The sequence below is a fragment of the Dermacentor variabilis genome, chromosome 2, assembly GCF_050947875.1.
Source record: "Dermacentor variabilis isolate Ectoservices chromosome 2, ASM5094787v1, whole genome shotgun sequence".
In the NCBI taxonomy this organism is placed as follows: domain Eukaryota; kingdom Metazoa; phylum Arthropoda; class Arachnida; order Ixodida; family Ixodidae; genus Dermacentor; species Dermacentor variabilis.
The window spans coordinates 208,517,099-208,530,665 of record NC_134569.1 but is presented as its reverse complement, the minus strand read 5'-3'; the positions used below and the strand labels follow the sequence as shown (position 1 = coordinate 208,530,665).

General features: G+C 44.9%; 1 pseudogene; it reads left to right on the top strand.

Moving 5' to 3' along the window:
• Positions 1 to 7,555: 7,555 nt before the first annotated feature.
• LOC142570660 (uncharacterized) lies at positions 7,556 to 8,430 on the top strand (annotated as a pseudogene).
• Positions 8,431 to 13,567: the final 5,137 nt, after the last annotated feature.

Here is a 13,567-nt window from a genome sequence, read left to right as displayed (position 1 = left end):
CGAATTCAGACAGTATTGACGGGGAAACTACGCTAAGATCAATTGAGGAAAAGGTATTGTTTGCAAGAGAGTAATAGGTGGGTTCTTTCTTATTCAGCAGACACGCACCGGATGAAAAAAGGAATTGTTCAACGAGACGACCTCGCGCGTCGATACGAGAGTCTCCCCACAAGCTGCTGTGTGCATTGAAATCACCCAGAACAACATAAGGTTCTGGCAATTGATCTATAAAAGACTGGAATTCATGTTTAGTTAATTTGTAATGTGGGGGTATGTAAACAGAGCTAATAGTGATGAGTTTGTTTAGGAGAACAGCTCGAACCGCCACTGCTTCAAGAGGCGTTTTTAGCTGTAAATGTTGACACGCAATGCTTTTATGTATGACAATGGCTACACCGCCCGATGATGCGACACCATCATCGCGATCTTTACGAAAGGCTATATACTGTCGGAGAAAGTTTGTGTGTTTTGATTTTAGATGTGTTTCCTGTAAACACAGCACTTTTGGATTGTGTTGGTGGATGAGTTCTTGTACATCATCAAGGTTTCTCAGAAAACCTCTGATATTCCATTGTATGATTTGTGTATCCATATTTAATGTAAATTGGTGCTGTGTATACGGTAACAGAAATGACTAATTAGATTACAGGGCTCTTGCGAGGCCCTGTAACCGGGGTTTTGCCTTTTTTGGAGCGTTCGAGGGAGCCTCGCCGCTCCTTAGGCGCTTGGTGCGCCGTGGAGATAGGTGTTGTGTCGATTGCCTCTTGTGAGGCGCCGGACACGCGCTCTTGCGAGCGAGAAGTTTTTCGGGAGAGTCTCACCTCGGAAGGCGAGACCCCTGCGCCCACCAGCCCGGAGGTCGATGGGGCTCCCTGAGGAATTTGGCTGCGCCGGCTGTTGCCAGCGCTGGGGGGGGGCCGGGGAGGTCGCGGCAGCCTCAGCTGCGCCTACCTTCGTGGCCGCTAATCGGTCCTGCGGGATCGCTGCGTGTAGCGCAAGTTGCCGCAGAGAACTCTTGTGGGGCCGGCAACCCAAGGGTAGCCTGGCCTGGTTGCTGGTTGGATGGAGCAGGCTTACCTACTTCCACCCTGGGGGCAGGAGCCAAAGGTACCTGCTCGCTGTACGCGGGCTGGGTACTTGGCAATGGCCGCTGCGACGCTGCCCCCCGACGCGCCGCATCAGCATAAGGTGTGCTGTGGAAAGGTGAGCACCGTTTACGGGCTTCCTTAAACGAAATATTTTCCTTGACTTTAAGGGTGATTATATCTTTTTCTTTCTTCCAGTTCGGACAGGAGCGCGAGTAAGCTGGATGGTCACCACTGCAGTTCTCGGAGGGGTGGCCCTGCACTCCACACTTTGCACAAGTTGTTTGACCACGGCAGCTCTGCGAGCCATGGCCGAACCTCTGAAATTTGAAACACCTTCTAGGGTTGGGGATATATGGTCGAACATTTAATCTGATGTATCCTGTTTCAATCGTTTCTGGCAGTATGCTGGATGCAAATGTTAGGATAAGATGCTTTGTGGGGATTTCCTTATTGTCCCGTCTAATTATAATACGCTTTACATCGGTCACATTTTGATCTTTCCACCCTTCCAGCAGTTCAGCTTCTGTCAAATCCTGAAGGTCTGCCTCTGAGACGACTCCGCGTGAGCTGTTCATTGATCGGTGTGGTGTAACAGAAACTGGAATGTTGCCAAAGGTCACCAGACTGTCTAGCTTTTCGTATTGATTTTTCTGTGGGATACCAAGAAGAAGATCTCCACTTGCCATTTTCGTCACCTTGTAACCTGACCCTAAGGCTTCGGTCAAAGTTTTTGAAACTATGAATGGTGAAATGAGTCTGGCCTGTTTTGCAGCATTCTCACTATGTACAACATGGTATTTCGGGTAGTTCTCTTTGGTGCGGGTCAAATATGAATTTATGTCATCGGTGCGTCCCCTCTTCTGAGGGTGGCGATCAAGTAGGCGGGGAAATGCGGGTGTTCCCATAATTTGTTAGTTCGTTTTCGGCAGCAATGGCGGCCACCCACCACGGAGCCCAACATGGGGACGCTGCAGGCCTTAACGTGTAAGGCTGCAGGCGCCAACCGTACATTGCCACTATAACCTAATATATTATACCCAAGGGAGGGCACATACGCAAGGTTAACCCTAGCCGCCGTGAAGAAAGCAAGTAGATGGAAGAGAGAAGAAGACAGGAAAGATGTAAAAGTGGGAGAGAAAGTCGAAGATTGGAGAGGAGGACAGGAAAAGGCGACTGCCGATGTCCTCCAGGTGGGTCAGTCTGGAGGTGCCGTCTATGTGAAGCCGAGGCCGAAGAGGTGTGTTGCCTCCGCCGGGGGGCCTTAAAGGTCCAAACACTCAGCATCGGCTCAACCCCCAGGATCCCCTTTTCCCCAGACACGGCTAAGCCGCGCACGGCTACACGCGGGAGGGTCCAACCCACGTGTGCTCGGGTCCGTGGTGTAGCAACACACCAAACGCCTGCTGACGCAGACGCCCCTGCGGGGGGCCTCAGATATGTGACAGGCACATCAGCGGTAGGGTTAACAGCTTGCGATGTGATTGACGTGGCCATCTCGTCCGCCAGAACGTTACCTTCGATTCCCCTATGGCCAGGGACGCAGCATATTATGATATTCTGGTTAGATGAGTACGCTTTACATAATACCGAATAGAGTTCATTGAATACGGGATTTGTATGTTTGTAGAGTGACATTAAGGCCTTCACGACGCTTAGAGAGTCTGTATAGATCACTGCTTTTGAAAGTTTTGATCTTCTTATATGCTTTACAGCAGAGAGTAATGCGTAGGTCTCGGCCGTAAAGATGCTTGTTTCCGGATGCAGTACATCGGATTCCGAGAAGGATGGGCCGACGGCTGCATAGGATACCCCGGCATTTGACTTCGAAGCGTCTGTGTAGAACTCTGCGCAGGAGTGTTTGTACTGAAGTTCTAGGAAATGCATTCTGATTTCGGCCTCAGGAGCGTGCTTTGTAACTTTTATAAAGGATATCTCACATTGTATCACCTGCCACTCCCAAGGAGGTAAGAGCTTTATTATGTGCATTAAGCGATGCTCGAGGAGTGGGACATGCATTTGATTGCTAAGCTCCTTCACACGCAGCGAAAAAGGCTGTCTTATGGAGGGATGATTGCTGAAAAGTGTAGCGCACGTCATATCGGTAACGGTATCAAAACATGGATGTTCAGGATTAGAGCGTACTTTAAGGAAATATGTAACGCTGATTTATGATCTCTGTAGGTGGAGAGACCATTCATTGGATTCGGCATATAAGCTTTCAATCGGGCTTGTTCTGAAAGCGCCCGTGGCTAAGCGGATACCTAGATGGTGAACAGCGTCTAGCATCTTTAGCGCGCTCGGGGCGGCAGAGTTATATACCACGGCACCATAATCTAATCGTTACCGGATGAGGCTCTTATAGAGATTCATTAGGCACTTCCTGTCACTACCCCACGTAGTCAGGGATAGAAGTTTCATTAGGTTCGTTGTTTTCAGACACTTTTCTTTAAGACGTTTAATGTGTGGGACGAATGTGAGTCTATTGTCAAGTATAACACCTAGAAATTTGTGCTCTTTGCTTACAGGTATCTGTTGTCCACACAGTTCTAAGCGAGGATCCGGAGCCAGGCCTCTTTTTCTTGTAAACAAAACACAAGAACTCTTATGAGGATTGATTTTAAATCCATTTTTCTCTGCCCACCCTGACACTTTGTTCAAACCATGCTGTACCTGTCTCTCGCACACTGCGAGGTTACAGGATTTGAAACCTTGTATGTCGTCCACATAGACGGAATACAAAATGGCCGGTGGTAAGGAAGCACGAAGTGTTGTCATCTTAACAATAAAGAGTGTGCAACTGAGCACGCCACCCTGGGGCACACCAGTTTTTTGTGTAAGAGGACGTGACAGCACATTGCCAACTTTTACCCGAAAGGTGCGATTTGACAAGTAGCTTTTTATTACGTTTAGCATATTACCATGAATGCCCATTTCCGATAAGTCTCTCAAGATCCCGTATCGCCACGCTGTGTCATACGCCTTTTCCATATCGAGAAATATCGATAAGAACTGTTTACGTATAAATGCGTCCCGGATATTTCCTTCAATACTTACAAGATGATCGGTTGCGGAGAGCCCTTCTCGGAAACCACGCTGATAGGGATCAGGCATGTTGTTCTGTTCAAGGAAATGGATGAGTCGCCGATTTATCATTTTTTTAAATACCTTACACATGCAACTTGTGAGGGCTATCGGGCGGTAGCTTGCCACTGAGGAAGGATCTTTGCCTTGCTTTAAAACAGGGACTACAATGGCTTCTTTCCATGTGGTCGGAAGGTGCCCTGCGTCCCAGATAGTGTTGAAAAGTGTAAGTAGTGTAACTTGCGTGTCATTGTATAAGTTTTTCAGCATTTCATACATGATTCTGTCAGATCCCGGTGCAGAGCTCTTGCATGCGCTCAAGGCAGCTCTCAACTCTGCAATACTAAAGGGGCGGTTGAACGGTTCATTCTGCCGACACTTTCTTATGAGTGGCTTGCATTCTTCTATTTGTTTATGTTTGAGAAAGGGTTTTGAATAATTGTTGGAACTTGACACGCTCTGAAAGTGCTCCCCAAGTGAGTCTGCTTGTTCAAGCAGGGTATCGCCTTGAGTGTTTACCAGGGGGAGTGAATAAGTTTGTCGTCCTTTTATCCTGTTAACCCTGTTCCAGACTTTCCCCTCCTCTGTATAAGAGTTAATACCCGATAAAAACTTCTGCCACCTCTCTCTTCTGGCCTGTCGGCGCGTTTTCCTGCCTTCGGATTTTGCTTTTTTAAAGTTAATAAGATTCTCCGCAGTGGGAGAGGCGCGTAGCAACCCCCACGCTTTCTTTTGTTTCTTACGGGCGGTCCTACATTCGTCGTTCCACCACAGGACGCGCCGTTTGTATGCGAAACTACTTACTTCAGATATGCATTAAGATGCGGCATCTATAATGAAGGCTGTAAAATACTGCACAGCAGCATCAATTCCTAAAGAGGTCATGTCATTCCATGAGATCCTGGTGAGAGTTCGGAATTTCTCCCAATCGGCTGTATCGATTTTCCACCTAGGAGCCTGTGGTAGACATTCGTTTTCTTTATGTGTTCTTAGTAGTATTGGCCTCGAGCTCCACCGCTGGAAAAGCTGGCGCCACCGTCGACGTGACGTGCTATGAGGGATCACGTGGGCATAGCGGCCGCGTCGGCTGCTTCGGGAGCGCCGAAGCGAGCTGCAAACGAAAGTTTAAATTCCCTCGTACGCTTCGGTTCTCATTTAGCGGCGAGATTTTCCCGCTTCGAGTGCCTCCTTTACAACGCTTGAAAGCACTACAATAGGTAGTGGCTGCCTTTGAAGGCACGCAACATGGTAGGCTACTGCACGGTGCCGCAGTGCCGGACGTACGCAACAGAGCCCGGTGTCAGCCGTCACACATACCCACGGGACAAGAGGCTTCGTGAAGCTTGGATCACGAAACTAAGAACCGGCAAGCAGCCATCGGCTACAGCTCGTGTGTGCAGCAAGCACTTCTCCGAGGAAGATTTTTGCTAAGGCGTCGGGGCTGCGATGTTCGGTGAGTAGCAGAAAGCGCGCACTGAGACGCTCGCCCGCGCGCGCTGCCCGGCTAAAGACGCTTATCGCTCGCAGGCTGGAAAAGGCGCTGGCTTTTACGAGGTGCGATACCATCTCAGAACCTTCCGGTACGACCTCTTGATTGTCCGCCCCGTCCTCAGCGTCTGCAAAATCGACTGCAGATACGTAAGTCATTGTTTAGACTCGTTGAATGCAATAATATCTACATGACGTTTGCTGGTGGATGTGCATCGCGAGCTAAACGCTGTGGCTGCGGCTCATTTGATGTGTGCCGCATTTATTGTAGCAATAATTTTCTCTCAATCACGCTTGCATTCTTCTGACGGAAACGCTATGCGCTAAAAAACAGCGAAGTGCTGTGCGAGCCGAGATTCACAATCGATACCCTGCCTACGGTGGCGGTTTACTTATGCGTAAATGTTCGTATTGCTCCTGATTTTATTGACACGAAGGCTCAAACATTTGATGCACATGTGTACTGATATTGTAAACATGCCATTTAATTGTAATCATGGCAGCGAGAAACGAACAACAGATAGGCCCTGTGAGGCATGTTCGACCTTTGCTCGGCCTTCCCTGGTTCTCGCATTGCGAGGGTGTTTCGGCTAAAAACAAGCATTTTTGCATCATGCTTCATGATACTTCTAATCTTCCGACACTAATTTCTACTGCGCATGGGTTTTTTTATTTATTTCTGCTCGATCAGAGTCCATAGCAGCTAGAATACATGTTAAGTTTCAGTGTGTGGGCAACGAGAGAGCTTCATGCAAGCACTATGACAAACTGTACACGCAAGTAATTGTCGAAGGGTAACAGCACCTAAAATAACTCATTTTTCCCTATATGCAAGATCTGCTGTGCAGTGCATGACCATTTCTCATGGTGTCAGCATATCAAGAAAAAGGACCTACAACTGTTCATTATAATATGCTTAAAGTAGTATGTAAGGAAGTACTGTTGCCAAATCTTGGTTATGATGTAATGGTGAATCACAATGTTCTGATAGTTGTGCCAAGATGCTGCGGTCTTCACCAGACTTGAGTAGTGACGCAATATGTAGTCACCTGTACTGTAAGAAATGTGGCCGTTAGCTAACCTACTGGAGGAACAATTTGTGCACATGTCTAAAAAAGTACGCACTAACTTCAAGTGGTTTATAACATGACTAGATGAGAATGTGCAAACTTATCAGTAATGATAAATACTACGTCAGTACGTATAAGAATTATTTTGGCAAATCAGTTCTGCAGAAACCTGCAAGATGGAGGAAAGTAAATAAATATTTCCCTCTAAAGAATTGTTCTGTATGCGATGAAATAGTATGATAGCAAAAGTAAATGTCACCTTTCTTTGCAGTCAGTTGGGAAGCATGCAAAGTAAAAAAATCGAATCCACACAAACCAAGTATTCTTAACAGTTCTAGTTAGAAAGGAAAGAATGTCAACATCTCTACCTTTAGCTTGAAATGGTGTTGCTGTGTTGTGGTAATACATGTTCTTCTATATACATTTAGAATTGGTGCTTAACCAAGTCATTTTGCTTCATATTTGTTGTTGGTAATATGCTATGTGCTTTAAGTGTGCACAGTGGACAGACCTCTCGTTTACAGAGGACAGACCTCTGGCCGAGACCTTCCGTAAAGATGATCCTGCAACACTGGCTGTTGAGCGCCAGGCCAGCACCAGCTCCCCCCCCCCCCCCATTCACGCTGAGAACAAGATTCCAGTGAAACCTGCAGCCAAGGTGCGCTAAGAACAAAGGTTAATCTGTATTTTTAATTCTGGGAACACCCATAATAATTATTATTTTCTACTTCAGCCATACCTTCCGACGTCCTTACAGTTACGACTGACATTGGTGTCCAAGTCAACACCCTTGACGCAGTGCGGAGCCAGCCACTAAGCATTGCTGCGATCCGAGATGAAAAAGCCCTCAATGTTCTTACTGGTCTGCCCTGCTTCCAGCTTTTCTACAACTTGTGTGACCTATACACAGATTGTAGACTACTTTCACATGCAAAGGGATTTTGCATCTCAAATGAAGACGCTGTGCTGCTCACGTTTATGAAGTTGCAGCACAACCTGACATTTTCAGTGTTAGGTGTACTCTTTGGTGTTCATAGAACCACTGCAGCCGACATCTTTAAAGCAAGTGTGACAGCCCTTGCAGCAATATTGCGAGAGGCAGTCTATTGGCCAACAAAAGAAGCTGTCGTTGACAATATGACTGTGTACTTTAACGATTACACCACTGTACGCGCAGTACTTGACTGTACTGAGATACCATTGCAGAGGTCCAAGGACATGGAGTCTCAGTTGCTGACTTACAGTTGGTATAAACGTACATACACAGCTAAAATTCTTGTCTGCGAGACACCAGGAGGACACATCAGCTATGTCAGCAATGCCTATGGGGGAAGGGCATCCGATTCCTTCATAAGTAAGGAATATAGAGTGTTGGAGATGTTTCTACTTTCTATAGACAGTGTTATGGTAGATAAGGGTTTTCTGATTGACAAATTATGCCTTGAACACCACATTAAAATGGTGCGTCCACCTTTTTGAAGAACGAAAAGGAGCTTTCAAAAGATGATGCTGAAAGAAATCAAAACATTGCTGCAGCATGAGTTCACGTGGAGAGGGCAATCCAGCGAATGAAAGCATTCAGGATTTTGGGAGGAAATGTAGGAATAGAACTTTTTCTTTTTATTGATGACATTGTGCAGATCATAGCTGGAATTGTGAACCTTTCCAAGCCAATTTTCAGTGATGACAAGTTTTTAAATTAGGAAACTATTTTTTAATACAACAGAGCATGCAACAGAGAGGCCACGTAAACAAGCTTGCATTTATTTTTGGTCATTACTCGCACCGTCTAGAGAATCTGTAGATGCTGATGTCCTTAATTTTGCTAACAGTGGTTCAGAGGTGAACATGTATTTGTATGAAAACACTTTTTTGATCTAAAAAATCCTCTCTAAGCAACGATCTTGTTACAGATTACTCACAATATAGCTCAATAGTGCAATGAATGCGACACTAGGGTTGTTTGTACAGTCTGCACCTTTGCAATCAATTTTCTGTTCATTATTAAAAGCAATGTTCACATCTTGAGTTTTTTAATGAGTTACATACGGGAGCACATAAGACTTAAAAATATATACAGCTCGCTCTATAACAGTGCTAAAAAGTCTCTATCAAAATTAGCTGTTAGCAGCAACACATTCTCGCTGTCCTGAAAAACAAAGAAATCAGCCATCTCTACTTCTAGGATCCCCATTTGCACTTGAATTTGGCAGAAGTATCTACTTGTTTTCTTAAGGCTTAACTTGCCGTTGCTCAGTGTTGTTAGCTCCTTAGCCTGAAACCTTTCCAAGTTAACTGGGCATTTTACTTCTAGCACTCTGGTAGCACAGCAGCTACAAGTAACAAGTCCATCTGGACTTGCTCCAATACAAGGATTTTCTTTGGAAATTACAAGGCCTATGCTTTGTAGTTGGAGATTTTGGTGTGTTGTTGTGGCTAAGTGGAAGTCTTTTGCTGTGTTCTCAAGCAAGGATCCTCTTGACATAGATGGAGTTTGCACCGTTTGTTCCCTCATCACTGGCTTAAGCAGAGGGCGCATGTCATGAGGGCCCATTTTTGTTTTCAGTGTACGCACTCGCGTGTACACAGAGTAAGCAATAGATGCTGTTATGAGTCCTTTCCTGTAGCGCATCCAGTGTTGCGAGCTCACCTGTTGCTCTGTCAAATGCGTGATTGTCTGAATGTTTGATTGTGTGAATGTCTGCTGCAATTGTATATAAATGTCTTCTGTTGAAAGTGCCCCCGCTTCTACTGCCTTGATGGCGGCTTCTGTCAGTGCAGGTGGCCTTGCTTCGCAAGGCTCTTCCTTATTGTGCTCCAATATTTCTCCAGATGCACTGTGTTCATTTGGCATTGGGGTTGTATTTGCTGCATCTGCAGCTCTGCAGTCTTGTTTGCCACTTGAAGATGAGCTGCTGGCTACATCTGCTGGATGCGTGGGGTTTCCTAGAATGCAAGCACATTGTGTAAGTGCCAAAAGTCATGACCGCAGCTTGACAAAATGCCGCCACATGAGTGTATGATATATTGTTGTGCTGTAAAGATGGCAAGCACACGTACATCAACACTAAAAACAAGAAAAAAACACAGACCATGCTAATGTAATTTGTGTGCCACCTTGTGTGTGCAGTGCAACAATACCGCATACAGTGATGCCATACCAACTAGCCCCAATCGAAGCACTTCTGACAACACATGTACAGTCCAATTTTGCTTATTTTTCATATTCTGCCTGGTATTAATGTTTAGACTCGATGACTGTGACTGGGAATTATGTCCACAATTTGTGTAAGTAGTTGCTCTATTGTTTTGATTTTATTAACACCTGCAGGTTCTAGTAAAAGATGACTACATGTAGTGCATTGGTCATAAATACAGTTGGCTCATTACCAATGACTATGACTGGGAATTATGTCCACAATTTGTATAAGTAGTTGCTCTATTGTTTTGATTTTATTTACACCTGCAGGTTCTAGTAAAAGATGACTACATGTAGTGCATTGGTCATAAATACAGTTGGCTCATTACCAAAACTTCATTTGTCTGTGTTTTCTTGTAAGCATGTGCTCTAATGTGAAACTGTCAAAAAAGTTTACAGGCCATGGAAGCAGAGATTTAGTTGTAAAATATTTGTTTTAACGTCTTCCTGCAGCTTAAGTGGATAACACAACACAATAAACTTGCAATCCACTACCTATGCAAGTTATGTTTGCAGCAACCAGCACCAAAGTGTGTAGATAACATTAAGTGGTGTATGTGTAAGAATCTGTAGTCAGCCTTACAGGTTCAATGAAATGTACATTGCAGTCCACTGTTAAAAGGAGCAGGAATTTTAGTGGTGCTACTGAATTGCATGTCACTGCAGGTTTCAAAGTACCTGGGTTTCCTGTTTCTAGCAAGCAAGGTGAAGCAGCAGCAGTTCCACTCTGAGTGGTTGCACAGTGTGTTAACAAGAATTGGCTAGTATGAAGTGCTGGAGTGCTTCTATAATGAGCGATTCTACCAAATATGTTCTCTCTCACAGTTGGTTGTACATTTCTTGTAGTTGGCATTATCTGTGCACAAATGGTGTTGGCAGCCAGTCATGACTTAATGGTAGTAAAGGTGTACTTACTGCTTTCACTGTGCCTGAATGCTGTAGAACTGTAGGGCAAAGCATGCAGCAGCCTGTTTAAGGTGTCCTCAGTGGGAAGCTTCACGTGGTCACTCTTCGCCTGAAACATTTCAGGAATAAACACCTGTATTTTACTTGGTTCTGCTTTATTTTACTGCTGCTATAACTTTAACGTTCCATTAACCAAGTTGAAAGTACTTTTTGTTTACCTTTTTTGAACAAGGAAGATCCACAATCTTCCTTGGCACATATTTATCTTTGACACCTGCCTTGAGCTCTTTGCCCCACAGCTGAGGAAGATCAGTGGAAGAGAGGATGTCAAAGGTGCCCCTTGCATTAATGTGCAGGAGGAGTGCAACCATGTGCTTGCATTTGTGCAACCTGAATGAAGACATACAGAACCAGCTGTTAGCTTGCTGAATGAATCGATGCCATACTAACAGCCATATACACCCACAGAAATGATATTCGGTAATGTACATAGAGTGGCACAATAGAATGCTGCTATGCTAATAACGTAGCGGTGCTTTCTTGTGCTCAGAGACATGCATAGGTGTGCGGTCATTTTACTCACGTTTGTTGAATACTTCAATTATAGTTTAAAAGAAGGGTAACTGAGGGTGCTAATTTTTTTCGTGACAATCATATGAAGCCAGTACCTAATGAAGTCCAGAAAAGCAGGGGTAGTAAATTGTAGTTTTTCTGGTTGGATTATAACAAGAAAGTGGTCAAATTATTTCATGAAATTTGTAATATTGTTTAAATATACGCTGAAAGTGATCAAAGGATTTCATCAAAAAGTACTTTTAAAATGTAATGCTTCAAAAATTGTGCATTTTAGTATTTACACTTTGTTTTTACCCTGCTTTGCAGCTGCAAGTTGCTACGATAACTTCTCTGTCTTTCACGGAAATTTCCAGCTCATGCGGGTCCTTGTTTAGTGCCGACGTTTGGAGAACAAGCCCAGCAAACGTTATTGTGGCATCTTTCTTCTCCTTCACATTGCATGCTACCACATGTTTCGATTCGTAGACTGCTTCTCCTTCCAACAGCAGCCGCGAAGTCGTGAAGCTTTGGTCTATGAACTTGGTGATGCTCGATAACGGCAAGTTCACTGGAATGGAAAGGGTAAGAAGCACATCTAAAAAGGCATGGAATATGCTGATGTTTGTATTAGCTCTAAACAATTAATGTACTGGATCAAGAAAAATAAACAGTGGGGAATAGCTCGCCGAAAAGACCGATAAATATGCAGTGTGACACAACTTGACAAGTAATGATATTCAAATGTCCAAGAATTTATAAGAAACGAAATATAAGATTAAATTGTCGCGACGGCACATCAGAAATCGCCGTAGGCATCGAAGTCCCTAGTTATCAGAAAAATATTTTTGAACAGCTCTGACAGTGTCCAGGCAACAAAGGTTGCTTCTGTACGGCAAAATGCGCATATGCAGCGGCCTAAAGCTAGCGGCACGGTGCCAAAACACGCTCGCAGCGAAACCGAAACTTCATGCGCGGGCGTGCATGCAGACGCTCATTCGGTCGCTGCGAACCATTGCGATCGCTGCATTGTGGTTTCATTCTGTTATGCTCCATATCGTTATACAAACAGCCCACTATCAGAACATATTTCACATAGCTCTCGACAATTGCCTACCTTTCACGCAAGAAGCCGGTTCGGGAGATTCCATCGCGGCGACCGCGCGCAGTGGGTGTTCACTGTTGTATTCTGCAAAGATATAGTGTCTGTTGACCACTCTGTGCTTTCTGTTTGCCTAAGATTATTATTTGGACAATACAAAACTTTTCTCGTTTCGAAAGTACTTACAGAACTGTCCGGGAGAGCTCCCGCGTGGTGTTTTCAGCGAGCTCTGACAGCAAAACCTATGAGGAGCGCGTCACGTGATCCCTCATACTACGCCAGCGAGGCGCTTCCGATAGATGGCGACTCCGTAACTCCTCGCCGCCAATAGGGAAGTGGTCGCTCCCGTAAGGATTGTCGTTAACTTCCCATTCGAGTTCGGGCAGTATAGGCGCGGAAACTATACTAAGATCTATTGAAGAAAATGTTCTGTTTGCAAGAGAATAGTATGTCGCTTCCTTCTTATTCAGAAGACAAGCACCTGAAGAGAAAAGGAACTGTTCAACAAGACGTCCTCGCGCATATATACGAGGGTCGCCCCACAGGTAGTTGTGTGCATTGAAATTGCCAAGAACAACATAAGGTTCTGGCAATTCATCTATAAAGGACTGAAATTCATGTTTAGTTAATTTGTAATGTGGGGGTATATAAAGCGAGCAAATAGTGATGAGTTTGTTTAGCAGAACAACTCGTACCGCCACTGCTTCAAGGGGCGTTCGTAGCTGTAAAGGTTGACATGCTATACTTTTATGAGTGAGAATCGCAACACCACCCGATGATGCGACGGCATCATCGCGATCTTTGCGAAACGTAACATACGTACGGAGAAAATTTGTGTGTTTGGATTTTAAGTGTGTTTCCTGTAAACACAGCACTTTTGGATTATGTTTGTGGATGAGTTCTTGCAAAGCATCAAGGTTTCTAAGAAGACCTCGGACGTTCCACTGAATTATTTGTGTATCCATTTTTAAAGTACATTGGTGCTGTGTTTACGGAAACGGAAGTGATTCCTTAGATTACGGAGCTCTTTCGAGGCCCTGTAACGAGGGTTCTGCCCTTTCTGGAGCGTTCAAGGGAGCCT